Consider the following 13403-nt stretch of genomic DNA (forward strand, 5'->3'; position numbering starts at 1 on the left):
TTTCAACCCCCAAAAAATCACCCCACAGCTGTTTGCAAAAATTAAATGAGAATAAAAAGTGGTCCCCAGCTGCCTGAAAAATTAAACTTAACATCTAGTTTGGAAACTCCAATCCCAGCCCAGGCACAGGCAGGACTCAGAGCCCAGCTGAGTGCACACTCGCTCCTTGCTGCTTCACTTGAACCTGGCACTTGCCCTGGAGGATGCTGCAGGCTGCGGGCACCTTCCCCGAAGAAAATATCTCCCTTTCCTGCAGCCTTTGAGGCAGCAAGCAGCAGTTGGCGAGGTCGCTGCACAAACAGGGTGTAGGGTAACACCTGGAGCAGAGTTTTATCTGATTGCCCGCACAAAGGCAGCCCCGCTAATACCCCCTGTTAAATAAGACCACCTGGACCTCTCCTGCTATCAGCTCCAGCTATCACAAACACTCCTGCTACCTAGCCCGGCACAATGAGAGCTGTTATCTCCCGGGCAGCACAAATCCCCAGCTTGAAACAACCCATCTGGAGTTTGATTAAAGTGCCCATAGAAAGCACATATGTTAAAAAAAGAGGGGGGGGAGGGAGGGGGAGGAATAGAAAGAGGGAAGGAGGAAGGGAGGGATGGACTGGGCTGAGCTTCCATGGGGCACAACCTCTGCCAGCAGCAAAGCCTCTCCTTTTGCTGGGCGCTTTCTCTGCCTGTGAAAGAAGCCTTTCAGCGCAGCAGCTCTGCAGAGCCGAGGTTGGTGAAGGACACTTTTGTTTCTTTTCCCTTTTCTTTTTGTTGTTTTGGGTGTTGGGTGTTTGGTTTTTTTTTCCCTCCCCCCTGATTGCTGACGTAGATTTAAGCAGGCTTGGATGGAAGATGGGAAAGGAGGCTGTCCCTCCTCTGCTTCCAGCAGCTGAGGTAAGTAAGCCTCCCTCAAACAGCAGCAGGAATCAAGTCAGCTCCTCTCCATGGATGGGAGCCAGCATTGTCCTTTCACATCTCAGCCCTGCCATATGCGAGGTATTAACTGAGCTGAGCAGTGGAAGCGAAGTTAAACCTGGGGTGAGATAAAGCTTTGCTGATCAACAAACTCAGAGGTGGGAAAAAAGAAGGAGGAGGAGAAGGAGAAGAAGAAGAAGCCTGGAAAATGTTTTGAGTTGTTTAGGTGTTTTTTTTTTCCATGCTTACATCAAGCTCCCAGCAGGATTCCAGGAAGCTCAGCACTGCCATTATCTTTTTATTCACTAACTGACTCCCTTTCTCCAGCCCAAAATACAGCTGAGGAAGAGACAGGTTGACAGACTGCTCCTGGAGAAGTTTATCCGAGGGTAAGGAGAAAAGAAACCCTGTTGAGCCTTGATATCCCTGGGGGAAAAAAAAGACCACACCATTAGCCACATTGCTAACAGCATCTGAAGTCTCCAGAGAGAGTGATTGGCACTGGAATGGGCTGCCCAGGGAGGTGGTGGAGTGGCTGTGCCTGGAGGTGCTGAAGCCAAGCCTGGCTGGAGCACTTAGTGCCATGGTCTGGTGCTTGGCCAGGGCTGGGTGCTAGGTTGGGCTGGCTGAGCTTGGAGCTCTCTTCCAATCTGCCTGATTCTGTGATTCTATAAGATGGAGCAGAAAACTCAACAGGCAGAGCTGTTGGGCAGGTGAGCTTTGACACAAGGGAATCAGCAGGCAGAGCTGTTGGGCAGGTGAGGTTTGGCACAAGGGAACTCAGCAGGCAGAGCTGTTGGGCAGGGGAGGTTTGGCACAAGGGAACTCAGCAGGCAGAGCTGTTGGGCAGGGGAGGTTTGGCACAAGGGAACTCAGCAGGCAGAGCTGTTGGGCAGGTGAGGTTTGGCACAAGGGAGCTCAGCAGGCAGAGCTGTTGGGCAGGTGAGGTTTGGCACAAGGGAGCTCAGCAGGCAGAGCTGTTGGGCAGGTGAGGTTTGGCACAAGGGAGCTCAGCAGGCAGAGCTGTTGGGCAGGTGAGCTTTGACACAAGGGAACTCAACAGGCAGAGCTGTTGGGCAGGGGAGGTTTGACACAGAGGAACTCAGCAGGCAGAGCTGTTGGGCAGGTGAGGTTTGACACAAGGGAATCAGTAGGCAGAGCTGTTGGGCAGGTGAGCTTTGACACAAGGGAACTCAACAGGCAGAGCTGTTGGGCAGGGGAGGTTTGACACAAGGGAGCTCAGCAGGCAGAGCTGTTGGGCAGGTGAGCTTTGACACAGAGGAACTCAGCAGGCAGAGCTGTTGGGCAGGTGAGCTTTGACACAGAGGAACTCAGCAGGCAGAGCTGTTGGGCAGGGGAGGTTTGACACAAGGGAACTCAGCAGGCAGAGCTGTTGGGCAGGTGAGGTTTGACACAAGGGAGCTCAGCAGGCAGAGCTGTTGGGCAGGGGAGGTTTGACACAAGGGAACTCAGCAGGCAGAGCTGCTGGGCAGGTGAGCTTTGACACAAGGGAACTCAGCAGGCAGAGCTGTTGGGCAGGTGAGGTATGACACAAGGGAACATTGATTTGTCTTCAGTGCACAAAAGAAAGAGCAGCATCCCTGAAACGGGAAAGAAAGGTTGGAAGAAGGAGAAGCAGCTGAAGACACGAAGGAAGATGTCCCCAAGGAGGAAAGGCTGCTCCCAGTGGTCTGGCTCTGTGTGGAAGACTAGTGATTTTGTTGTTCTGCTTTGTAAAGGTGACAACAAATCATAGCCTGCCACACAGCACAGACCTGGACCCTCACTGCCCACGGACAGCCCCGAGGCTGCTGCAGCCACTGCGGACCCCTGAGCTGCGGATGGACTCAGGTGCTTGGGTGTGAGAGCAGGGCTGGGGAGGAGCAGCTGAGGGAGCTGGGGGTGTGCAGCCTGGGGAAGAGGAGGCTGAGGGGAGACCTCATTGCTCTCTAAAGCTGCCTGAGAGGAGGCTGGAGGGAGGTGGAGGTTGCTCTTTTCTCCCAGTGCTAGGGCACCTTCCCCTAGACCCAATTACTTAAGGTCTGATCCAGCCTGGCCATGAACACTCCCAGAGAGGAAGCAGCCAAAGCCTCCCCTGGGCAGCCTGTTCTAGAGACTCACCACACTGGTACTGAAGAACCTCAGCTCCAGCCTAACCCTGCTCTCCCTCAGCACATTCTGTGCTCCACAACCTCCCTGGGCAACCTGTGCCAGTGTCTCACCACCCTCACTGCAAACAACTTCCTCCTAACATCCACTTTCAGTCTCCCCTCTGCCACTTCAAACCCATTCCTCCTCTTCCTCTCATTCCAAGCCCTTGTCAATAGTCCCTCCCCAGCCCTCCTGGAGCTCCCTTCAGATCCTGCAAGGCCACTCCAAGGGCTCCTCCAAGCCTTCTCCTCTCCAGGCTGCACAGCCCCAACTCTCTCAGCCTGTGCTCAGAGCAGAGCTGCTGCAGCCCTCTCAGCATCTTGGTGGCCTCCTCTGCACTGGCTCCAACACTTCCATGTCCCTCTTGTGTTGGAGGCTCCAGAGCTGCCCCCAGGACCCCAGTTGGGGTGTGAGGAGAGCAGAGCCAAGGGGCAGAATCCCCTCCCTTGCCCTGTGCCCACACTGCTCTTGCTGCACCCAGCACAGGGTTGTGTCTGGGCTGCACTCACCCTGCAGGCTCCTGTGGAGCTTTTCCTCACCCCACACCCCCAGGTCCTGTTCCTCAGGGCTGCTCTCAGCCATTCCCCACCCAGCCTGGAGTTGTGCTTGGGACTGCACCCACCCAGCTGCAGGACCTCACACTTGGCCTTGGTGAATGTGATGAGCTTGGCCTGGGCACAGTCCTGCAGCCTCCCTCTGGATGGATCCCTGCCCTCTAGCAAGTGGACTGCACCACACTCCCCTCCACTCCCCCACTGGCAGATCCTAAACCACAGTGGCTGTGAGGGCAGCAGTGCAGCCATAACCACTGGCACTGCCTGGCTGCTGTCTAATGGAAACGAAACTGCCTTCATTTAGTGTCCCCCAACACTGCCTCTGCAGCTGCTTCATCATCTGCAGCCTGATCAAAATCCTCCCTCCCAGGTAGCTGTGACCTCGTGCCCTACATCAGCACAGCCAAACCATCTCAGCCCCAGCCTTGATGAAGGAGGCAGTTAGAGCACAAAAGCCCCTGCAGCAAGGTGGGTGCTGGGTCACTGCTCCTGCTAAGGTCACTCTGTCAGCTCCTTGCTATTCTGAGCCTCCTTCTCTCCGTGCAGAGAATTTCTCAGGTGGTTGCTTCACTCGGGGGGGGGGAAAAAATCTGCTCTGGGGTGGACCTAGCAGCAAGGAGGCAGCAGCCCCCTCTGACTGCTGGCAGCAGGCAAAGAGCCCTGCAAGTCCGAGAGCTGGAGAGAAGTTTGCTCCACAGCTGCCTGCAACGTGGAAATAATAGTAATAGTAGTAATAATAGTAATAGTAATAGTAATAGTAACAACAACAACAACAACAACAACAACAACAACAATAATAATAATAATAATAATAATAATAATAATAATAATAATAATAATAATACCATAAACTAAAATAATGAAATAAAAGCAAAATCATAACAATTCGGTCCAGGGCTGTCTGAAAAGTTAAATCAATAATAATAATAATAATACAACACAATAACAAATAATAAAACAAAACCATAAACTAAAATAATGAAATAAAACCAAAATCATCATAATTTGGTCCAGGGCTGTCTGAAAAGTTAAATCAATAATAATAATAATAATAATAATAATAATAATAATAATAATAATAATAATAATACACAATAACAAATAATAAAACAAAACCATAAACTAAAATAATGAAATAAAACCAAAATCATCATAATTTGGTCCAGGGCTGTCTGAAAAGTTAAATTAATAATAATAATAATAATAATAATAATAATAATAATACAACACAATAACAAATAATAAAACAAAAACATAAACTAAAACAATCAAATCAAACCAAAATCATAATAATTTGGTCCAGGGCTGCCTGAAAAGTTAAATCCATCATCATCATCGCAACAATATAATACAATAATAAATAATAAAACAAAAACATAAACTAAAATAATGAAATAAAACCAAAATCATAATAATTTGGTCCTGGGATGCCTGAAAACTTAAATAGATATTATTTATTTATTTATTTATTTATTATTATTATTATTATTATTATTATTATTATTATTATTATTATTATTATTTAAATAATAAAATAAAAATAAAAATAATAAAATAAACAAAAAATCATAATAATTTGGTCCAGGGCTGCCTGAAAATTTATAATAATAATAATAATAATAATAATAATAATAATAATAATAATAATAATAGCAGCATAAACTGAAATAATGAAATCAAACCAAAATCATAATAATTTGGTCCAGGGCTGCCTGAAAAGTTAAACTGAAAATAACTATATTAATATTAATAATAATAATAATAATAATAATAATAATAATAATAATAATAATAATTTCAAAATAATAAAAATAATAAATAATTTTAAAAAGCATAAAATAAAAACGTAAATTAAAATCAAAATCATAATAATTTGGTCCAGGGCTGCCTGAAAAGTTAAATTGAAAATAACAATAGTAATAATAACTATTATTATTATTATTATTAATCCAAATAATCAAAATCATAAATAATAAAATAAAAGCATAAAATGAAAACATAAATTAAAACCAAAATCATAATCATTTGGTCCAGGGCTGCCTGAAAAGTTAAACTGAAAATAACATTATTATTATTATTATTATTATTATTATTATTATTATTATTATTATTAAAAATAATAAATAATAAAATAAAAGCATGAAATAAAAACTTAAATTAAAACCAAAATCATAATAATTTGGCCCAGAGCTGCCTGAAAAGTTAAATTGAAAATAACAATAGTAATAATAATAATAATAATAATAATAATAATAATAATAATAATAAATCAAAATAATCAAAATCATAAATAATAAAATAAAAGCATAAAATGAAAACATAAATTAAACCCAAAATCCTAATAATTTGGTCCAGAGCTGCCTGAAAAGTTAAGTTTAAAATCAGAAATTGGTCCAGGGATGCCGGGGGGGGGGGAGGTAAGTCAATAAATAAATAAATAAATAACCACATTGCTCCACAGCTGCCTGCAAAGCTCCACAAGCAAATAAACAGAATTTGCTCCACAGCTGCCTGTGAAGTTCAGTTCAAACTCAAAGGAGGCTCCCAGCTCCAGCCCTGAGCTGCTAACCCTAAGCACGGGGAGAGGCTGAGCACGAAGATGATGCTGCAGGCATCGAATGGATCCCTTCAGAGGTGCAGAGGGAGCTCAGGATTTCAGCGAGGCAGCACAGGCTGTGTGCTGAGGCTCCTGCTCTGCTTCTGCATCCAAACTTCTCCACCTTTTGGGGAGAAAAATGAGATGTGGAATGACAGGCATGGAAATGCCTGAGCTCTAAAAATGCTTCAAGTCACAGATCCCAGCCCTTTGATTCAGAGAATCACAGAATCAGGCAGGTTGGCAGAGAGCTCCAAGCTCAAACAGCACAACCCAGCCCTGCCCAGGCACCAGACCATGGCACTCAGTGCCCCAGCCAGGCTTGGCTGCAACACCTCCAGCCACAGCCACTCCACCACCTCCCTGGGCAGCCCATTCCAGTGCCAATCACTCTCTCTGACAGCAACTTCCTCCTAACATCCAGCCTCAACCTGCCCTGCCACAGCTTCAGCCTGGGTCCCCTTCTTCTGGCCCTGGCTGCCTGGCAGCAGAGCCCAACCCCAGCTGGCTACAGCCTCCCTGCAGGCAGCTGCAGGCAGCAATCAGCTCTGCCCTCAGCCTCCTCTGCTGCAGGCTGCACCCCCCCAGCTCCCTCAGCCTCTCCTCACAGGGCTCTGCTCCAGGCCCCTCCCCAGCCTTGCTGCCCTTCTCCAAACACCTTCCAGCACCTCAGCAGCTCTCTGCAATGGAGGAGCCCAGAACTGGACACAGCACTCCAGGGGTGGCCTGAGCAGTGCTGAGCACAGGGGCACAAGAACCTCCCTTGTCCTGCTGCCCACACTGCTCCTGAGCCAGCCCAGGATGCCATTGGCTCTGCTGCCCACCTGGGCACTGCTGCCTCCTCTGCAGCTCCTCTCTCCCACCACCCCCAGCTCCCTCTCTGCCTGCCTGCTCTCAGCCACTCTGGCCCCAGCCTGCAGTGCTGCTTGGGGTTGTTGTGGCCAAAGTGCAGAACCTGCCCTTGGCCTTGTTCAGTCTCACCCCCTTGGCCTCTGCCCACCCATGCAGCCTGGCCAGGTCCCTCTGCAGAGCTCTGCTACCCTCCAGCAGCTCCACAGCTGCTCCTAGCTTGGTGCCATCTGCAAACTTACTGATGGAGGGAGGGACTTTGGAGGCTGTGAGGGAGTGGCAGGAGTGGGGGGAATGGAGCAAAGGTGGAGGTGGGGAGAGTGAGGCTGGAGGTGAGGAGGAAGTTGTTGAGCAGGAGAGTGGTGAGAGCCTGGCAGGGGCTGCCCAGGGAGGTGGTTGAGGCCCCATGGCTGGAGGTGTTTGAGGCCAGGCTGGCTGAGGCTGTGTGCAGCCTGCTCTAGGGTAGGGTGTCCCTGGGCATGGCAGGGGTTGGCACTGCCTGCTCCTTGTGGTCCCTTCCAACCCTGCCTGATTCTGTGATTCTATGAAGCTCTTTGGCTTTGCTTGGGCTGCAAGCACAGGAAATGCAACCTCTGCCCTCCAAGCTTGCAGCCTAAAGAAGCAAGGCAGGTAAAGAGCAGTAATTACTCCACCTTATTGGCAGGGAAATGAGATGTGGGAAGAGTCAATGACCAGCCCAAGGTCACCACATGAGCCTCTAGCAAAGGTGCAGGTCTCAGTCTGAGTGTCTCAAGCCTCAGCCAGATGCTTGAGCCATCCCTCCAGTGGCTTCTTAGGTAACCTGTCATTATTTCTGGGAGGGAAATGATGCAACTCCCCCAGCAGCAGCCAGCAGTGTGTAATTCAGCCTGTCTGAAAGGGAATGTGAAACAGCAGCCTGGGAAAAAATTAGCCCTCCTGCCACCCAGTCTGGCAGCCCTGTCAAAACGTCTCAGGTTTTTATCTCCTCTTCCTCTGGAGGGCTTTTAATTTCCCTCTCTGTTCTGAGGATCCTGCACTCCCCTCCAAAACCTTCACAGCAGCCTCCAGGGCCTTGTGGGGGATGAATTCTGCAGCTGAGAGAGGGGAAGAGTTTGGAGCCCAGAGCTTCAGATGCAGCTGCCTCAGCCAGAGCTGTCACCGGTGCAGGAGGGGTCCTGGCAGCTCCTCTGACAAGCAGCAGGAGCTGAAGCTCTGCAGGGGGATGTGGGGAGCAGCCTCTGTGGGGGCACCAAGCAGGCTGTCTGTGGGTGGCACAGATGTGAGGTGGTACAGATGTGGGTGTCACAGATGTGTGGGTGACACAGATATGTGGTGGCACAGATGTGTGGGTGGCTGAGATATGGGGTGCTACAGATGTGTGGGTGACACAAGTGTGTGGGTGGCACAGATGTGTGGGTGGCACAGATGTGTGAGTGGCACAGATGTGTGGGTGGCTCAGATATGGGGTGGCACAAATGTGTGGGTGGCACACGTGTGGGTGGCACAGATATGTGGTGGCACGGATGTGTGGGTGGCTGAGATATGGGGTGCCACAGATGTGTGGGTGACACAAGTGTGTGGGTGGCACAGATATGTGGTGGCACAGATGTGTGTGGTGGCACAGATTGGCACAGATGTGGGGTGCCACAGATGTGGGGTGGCACAGATGTGTGTGGTGGCACGGATGTGGGTGGCACAGATGTGTGGTGGCACAGATGTGTGGGTGTCACACGTGTGCAGGTGGCACAGATGTGGGTGGCACAGATGTGGGTGGCACAGATGTGGGGTGGCACAGACACGTGGGTGTCACAGATGTGTGGGTGCCACAGGTGATTGGGTGGCACAGGTGTGTGGGGTGGCACAGATATGGGTGGCACAGACGTGGGTGGCACAGATGTGGGGTGTCACAGATGTATGGGTGTCCCAGGTGACTGGGTGTCCCAGGTGATTGGGTGCCACAGGTGATTGGGTGTCACAGGTGTGGGTGCCACAGAGTGGCAGCTCTGGTGCCTCGGTCACAGTGGCCGTGGCAGCAGGAGCTGCAGCTGCCTGCTCCTTTGGCTGATGCCCACAGTGCCCTGGCGTGGGGCACACATTGCTCCGGCGGTGGGGTCAGTAAGAGGAGCTGGCTGCAGGGAGGGCTTGGACTCGATGACCTTTGGAGGTCCCTTCCAGCCCATTCCACGATGGACATCAGGGGCAAAAAGAGTTCTCTGCTCCGAGGGGGGTGGAACACTGCAACAGGCTGCCCAGGGAGGTGGTGGAGATGCCATCCCTGGAGACCTTCAAGGTGAGGCTTGCTGGGGCTCTGAGCAGCCTGCTCTGGTTGCAGCTGTCCCTGCAGGGGGTGGGTTGAGCAAGGTGACCTTTAAAGGTCCTTTCCAAGCCAGTGCCTGCTGATTGTACCAGGCAGGAGAAGCAGCGTGACAAAGGGCTCGGCGCAGCTCACCTCAGCATTCTGCCCCTCCCAGGGTGAAGAGAGGCTTTAGGCTGGACTTGATGATCTGTGAGGTCTCTTCCAACCCTGATGATACTGTGATACTGTGATACAGCCACAACCCAGCAGCGTGGCCACCCCCACCCCCTCCTCCCTTTGGCTTCCCGACCCAAATCTTCCATCCACAGCTGGGCTGGGAGCGAAGGATTGAGGCTGCCCTCGTGGCCCTGCGAGCAGAGGCTGCTGTGGCTCTGCCCCTCGTGTTCTTTACTCTCTCATCACTAAGCAATTGCTTTATTCGTGGAGAAACCACTTCCATCAGCTGCATTTCCACCCTCTGATGTCTCTGACACTCGTGTCTGTGTCCTCCCCTTCACCCCTCAGGAACTGGGGGGGCTGGCTCTGAGGTCAATTTGGGACCTCAAAAGCCTGCTTGGTGTTCTGGTGTGTCCCATAGGTGCTCTGTGGAGGGGAAATTAACAGGGAGCTTTGGTTAATAGATACTTCAGATGAAAGTGGGAGTGCATCTGGTCACCATAGCAACGTGAAAGAGGCAGCCGGGAGAGGAAATGTCAGCCTGTGTCTGTGTGTCTGTCTGTGTGTCTGTGTGCCTTGACCTACAGCAAGGGCAGCCTAAGGGCTGTGGATTTCACACGGGGATGCTCACAAGTGGGGGGCACAGGGACACAGAGAGGGGCACAGCCCCACGTGCAGGCAGCCTGCTCACACCTCCAGCTGCCAGATGTTTGCTCACAGTGAGCTGGGGCATGCAGACACACGCAGGAGGGCTGAGATGTCCATCTCTGGGGGAGCTGGGGGGGTGCAGCCTGGAGAAGAGAAGGCTCAGAGGTGACCAGAGAGGACACAGCAAGACCCCCACAGCTGTGTGCAGAGAGGACACTGCAAGACCCCCACAGCTGTGTGCAGAGAGGACACTGCAAGACCCCCACAGCTGTGTGCAGAGAGGACACTGCAAGACCCCCACAGCTGTGTGCAGAGAGGACACTGCAAGACCCCCACAGCTGTGTGCAAAGGACACAGCAAAGCCCCCACAGCTGTGTGCAGAGAGGACACAGCAAAACCCCCACAGCTGTGTGCAGAGGGGACACACAGGCAGGCTGTGGAGCACAGAAGCACAGAACATGCTCCTGCCCCAGCACATCCCTTCCACTGCTTTGCTTCCAAGCCATCCAAGTCCCCAAGCTCACCACACAGACACAGAGGTGACACTCAAGAGGCACAGGCAGACCTTGGGTGGGAATCCTGCCATGGTCACTTTGGCTCTGGGCTCTCCAGGAGCACCTAGCACCTGCTGCTGCTGTTGGCTCCAAGAGCTGCTGAAGGCACAGGGAGGCCCACGCTGCCTGTTATGCAAAAGCAGTTTCTTAGCAACAAAAATTATATTCTCTGTGAAGGCAACAGGCATTAGCAGGATAATCCTAGGTAATACCAGACAGGACCTAAATGGGTGGCTGGCTGGGACTGAGTAATAGCAATAATAATAATAATGACAGACAGAATAATTATGATGGAAATAATGAAGCTAATCTTATTTCTCTGGGGGGGGAAGGGGAGGGAAAGAGGAGGAGGGGGGGGAAAAAAAAAAGCTATAACTACAAAACAACAATAGAAACCCTCTGCCTGCTCCCCACATAAAGATTAGAGCTGCTTAAATTTGACTTCTGCCCTAAAAATAGGTTCTGGTAACTAAAGCTTTGCTCATCTAAGCCAGACTATTTATTGCATTATCATTCAAGGCACACAGAGTGTCCTGTGGTGGGGAGCAAAGGGAAGGAGTTTGTAGTTTGCTGTCACAGAGGAAATGTTGCTGCCTCCAGACTGTCCTAGCCAAAGCAGAGAAGTTGGGCTTTAAACCAGAGAGCTAAATGAAAGCCACCTCAGGCTGGTGCTGTGTAGGGCTGTAGGGTGAAGTGTGATTGCTTTGAGGTGTCACAGGAATGGTCTGGAGCAGGGGATTGAGTCCAGCAGCAGTAAGTCTGCAGATGGCACCAAGCTAGGAGCAGCTGTGGAGCTGCTGGAGGGTAGGAGAGCCCTGCAGAGGGACCTGGGCAGGCTGCATGGGTGGGCAGAGGCCAAGGGGATGAGACTGAACAAGGCCAAGGGCAGGGTTCTGCACTTCGGCCACAACAACCCCAAGCAGCACTGCAGGCTGGGGCCAGAGTGGCTGAGAGCAGGCAGGCAGAGAGGGCCCTGGGGGTGGTGGGAGAGAGGAGCTGCAGAGGAGGCAGCAGTGCCCAGGTGGGCAGCAGAGCCAATGGCATCCTGGGCTGGCTCAGGAGCAGTGTGGGCAGCAGGACAAAGGAGGTTCTTGTGCCCCTGTGCTCAGCACTGCTCAGGCCACCCCTGGAGTGCTGTGTCCAGTTGTGGGCTCCTGAATTGCAGAGAGCTGTTGAGGTGCTGGAAGGTGTTGAGAGAAGGGCAGCAAGGCTGGGGAGGGGCCTGGAGCACAGCCCTGTGAGGAGAGGCTGAGGGAGCTGGGGGGGTGCAGCCTGCAGCAGAGGAGGCTGAGGGCAGAGCTGATTGCTGCCTGCAGCTGCCTGCAGGGAGGCTGTAGCCAGGTAGGGTTGGGCTCTGCTGCCAGGCAGCCAGCAACAGAAGAAGGGGACCCAGGCTGAAGCTGTGGCAGGGCAGGTTGAGGCTGGATGTGAGGAGGAAGTTGCTGTCAGAGAGAGTGATTGGCACTGGAATGGGCTGCCCAGGGAGGTGGTGGAGTGGCTGTGGCTGGAGGTGTTGAAGCCAAGCCTGGTTGGGGCACTGAGTGCCATGGTCTGGTGCCTGGCCAGGGCTGGGTGCTAGGTTGGGCTGGCTGAGCTTGGAGCTCTCTTCCAACCTGGTTGATTCTATGAATCTATGACACTTGAGGCAGACCCCTTACTTCATCACTGCAGACCACCAGAGGGACCACCGGATAAAAAGAGAGAAGCGTGGAAGAGACACCTCCCATTCCTAAAACTGATAAGGAAACCCCAACCTGTTCTCAGCGTTAGCAATGAATCTGTGACAGAACAGGGTATGAAAAGAGAGCACTGACAACAAAAGGTGTGCGGTAGGGCAGGGCACAGCCTCCCTGTGCACCCAGGCTTGGTTCCTGCGGCTCTGTTAAAGCCTTACTGTGCACGGACGCAAGGTTATGGCTGCGATTCAGGACAAGGGCAAAGGGAGAGGGGCAGGAGATAAGCGCGGGGGCTGGAGCGAGAGGGCAGGAGCGGGAAGAGGAGCGGGGGAAGGCGAAGAGGAGCCGGGGAAGGCGAAGAGGAGCCGGGGAAGGCGAAGAGGAGGCGAGCCCTGCGCCCGCCACGGCCCCCCCGCAGCCCGAGCGCAGCGCCCGCTGGAAGCGCAGCCCGAGCGCAGCGCCCGCTGGAAGCGCAGCCCGAGCGCAGCGCCCGCTGGAAGCGCAGCCCGAGCGCAGCGCCCGCTGGAAGCGCAGCCCGAGCGCAGTCCGAGCACAGTCCAAGCGCAGCCCGAGCGCAGCGCCCGCTGGAAGCGCAGTCCGAGCGCAGCGCCCGCTGGAAGCGCAGTCCGAGCGCAGCGCCCGCTGGAAGCGCAGCCCGAGCGCAGTCCCCGCTGGAAGCGCAGCCCGAGCGCAGTCCCCGCTGGAAGCGCAGCCCGAGCGCAGTCCCCGCTGGAAGCGCAGCCCGAGCGCAGTCCGAGCGCAGTCCGAGCGCCGCCGCGGCCGGGCGGGAGCGGGGAGCGGCTCCGCGGCCCCCGGACAGCGCTTCCCAGCGTGCACCGCGCGGGCAGCGCCGCGGACCCCGTCCCCGCCTTCCCCCGCTGCCTGCCGGGATACTGAGTCCGCCCGGAGCAGCTCCCGCGGGGCCTCTAGGCCGCGGGACTACATTTCCCATCGTGCCCCTCCCGCCCCGCCCCCGGGCCCCGCCGGGCGCCATTTTGTTTCCCTTCACAA

General features: G+C 52.7%; 1 long non-coding RNA gene across 1 annotated transcript; it reads left to right on the plus strand.

Annotated features, from left to right (window-relative positions):
• Positions 1-589: 589 nt before the first annotated feature.
• LOC135192312 (uncharacterized) lies at positions 590-2599 on the plus strand. Its single transcript, XR_010308961.1, has 3 exons — positions 590-723; positions 1237-1298; positions 2487-2599. It is a non-coding gene; the product is annotated as an uncharacterized LOC135192312 (long non-coding RNA).
• The last annotated feature ends 10804 nt before the right edge of the window (positions 2600-13403 follow it).

Source organism: Pogoniulus pusillus, chromosome 41 (genome assembly GCF_015220805.1).
Source record: "Pogoniulus pusillus isolate bPogPus1 chromosome 41, bPogPus1.pri, whole genome shotgun sequence".
NCBI lineage: Eukaryota > Metazoa > Chordata > Aves > Piciformes > Lybiidae > Pogoniulus > Pogoniulus pusillus.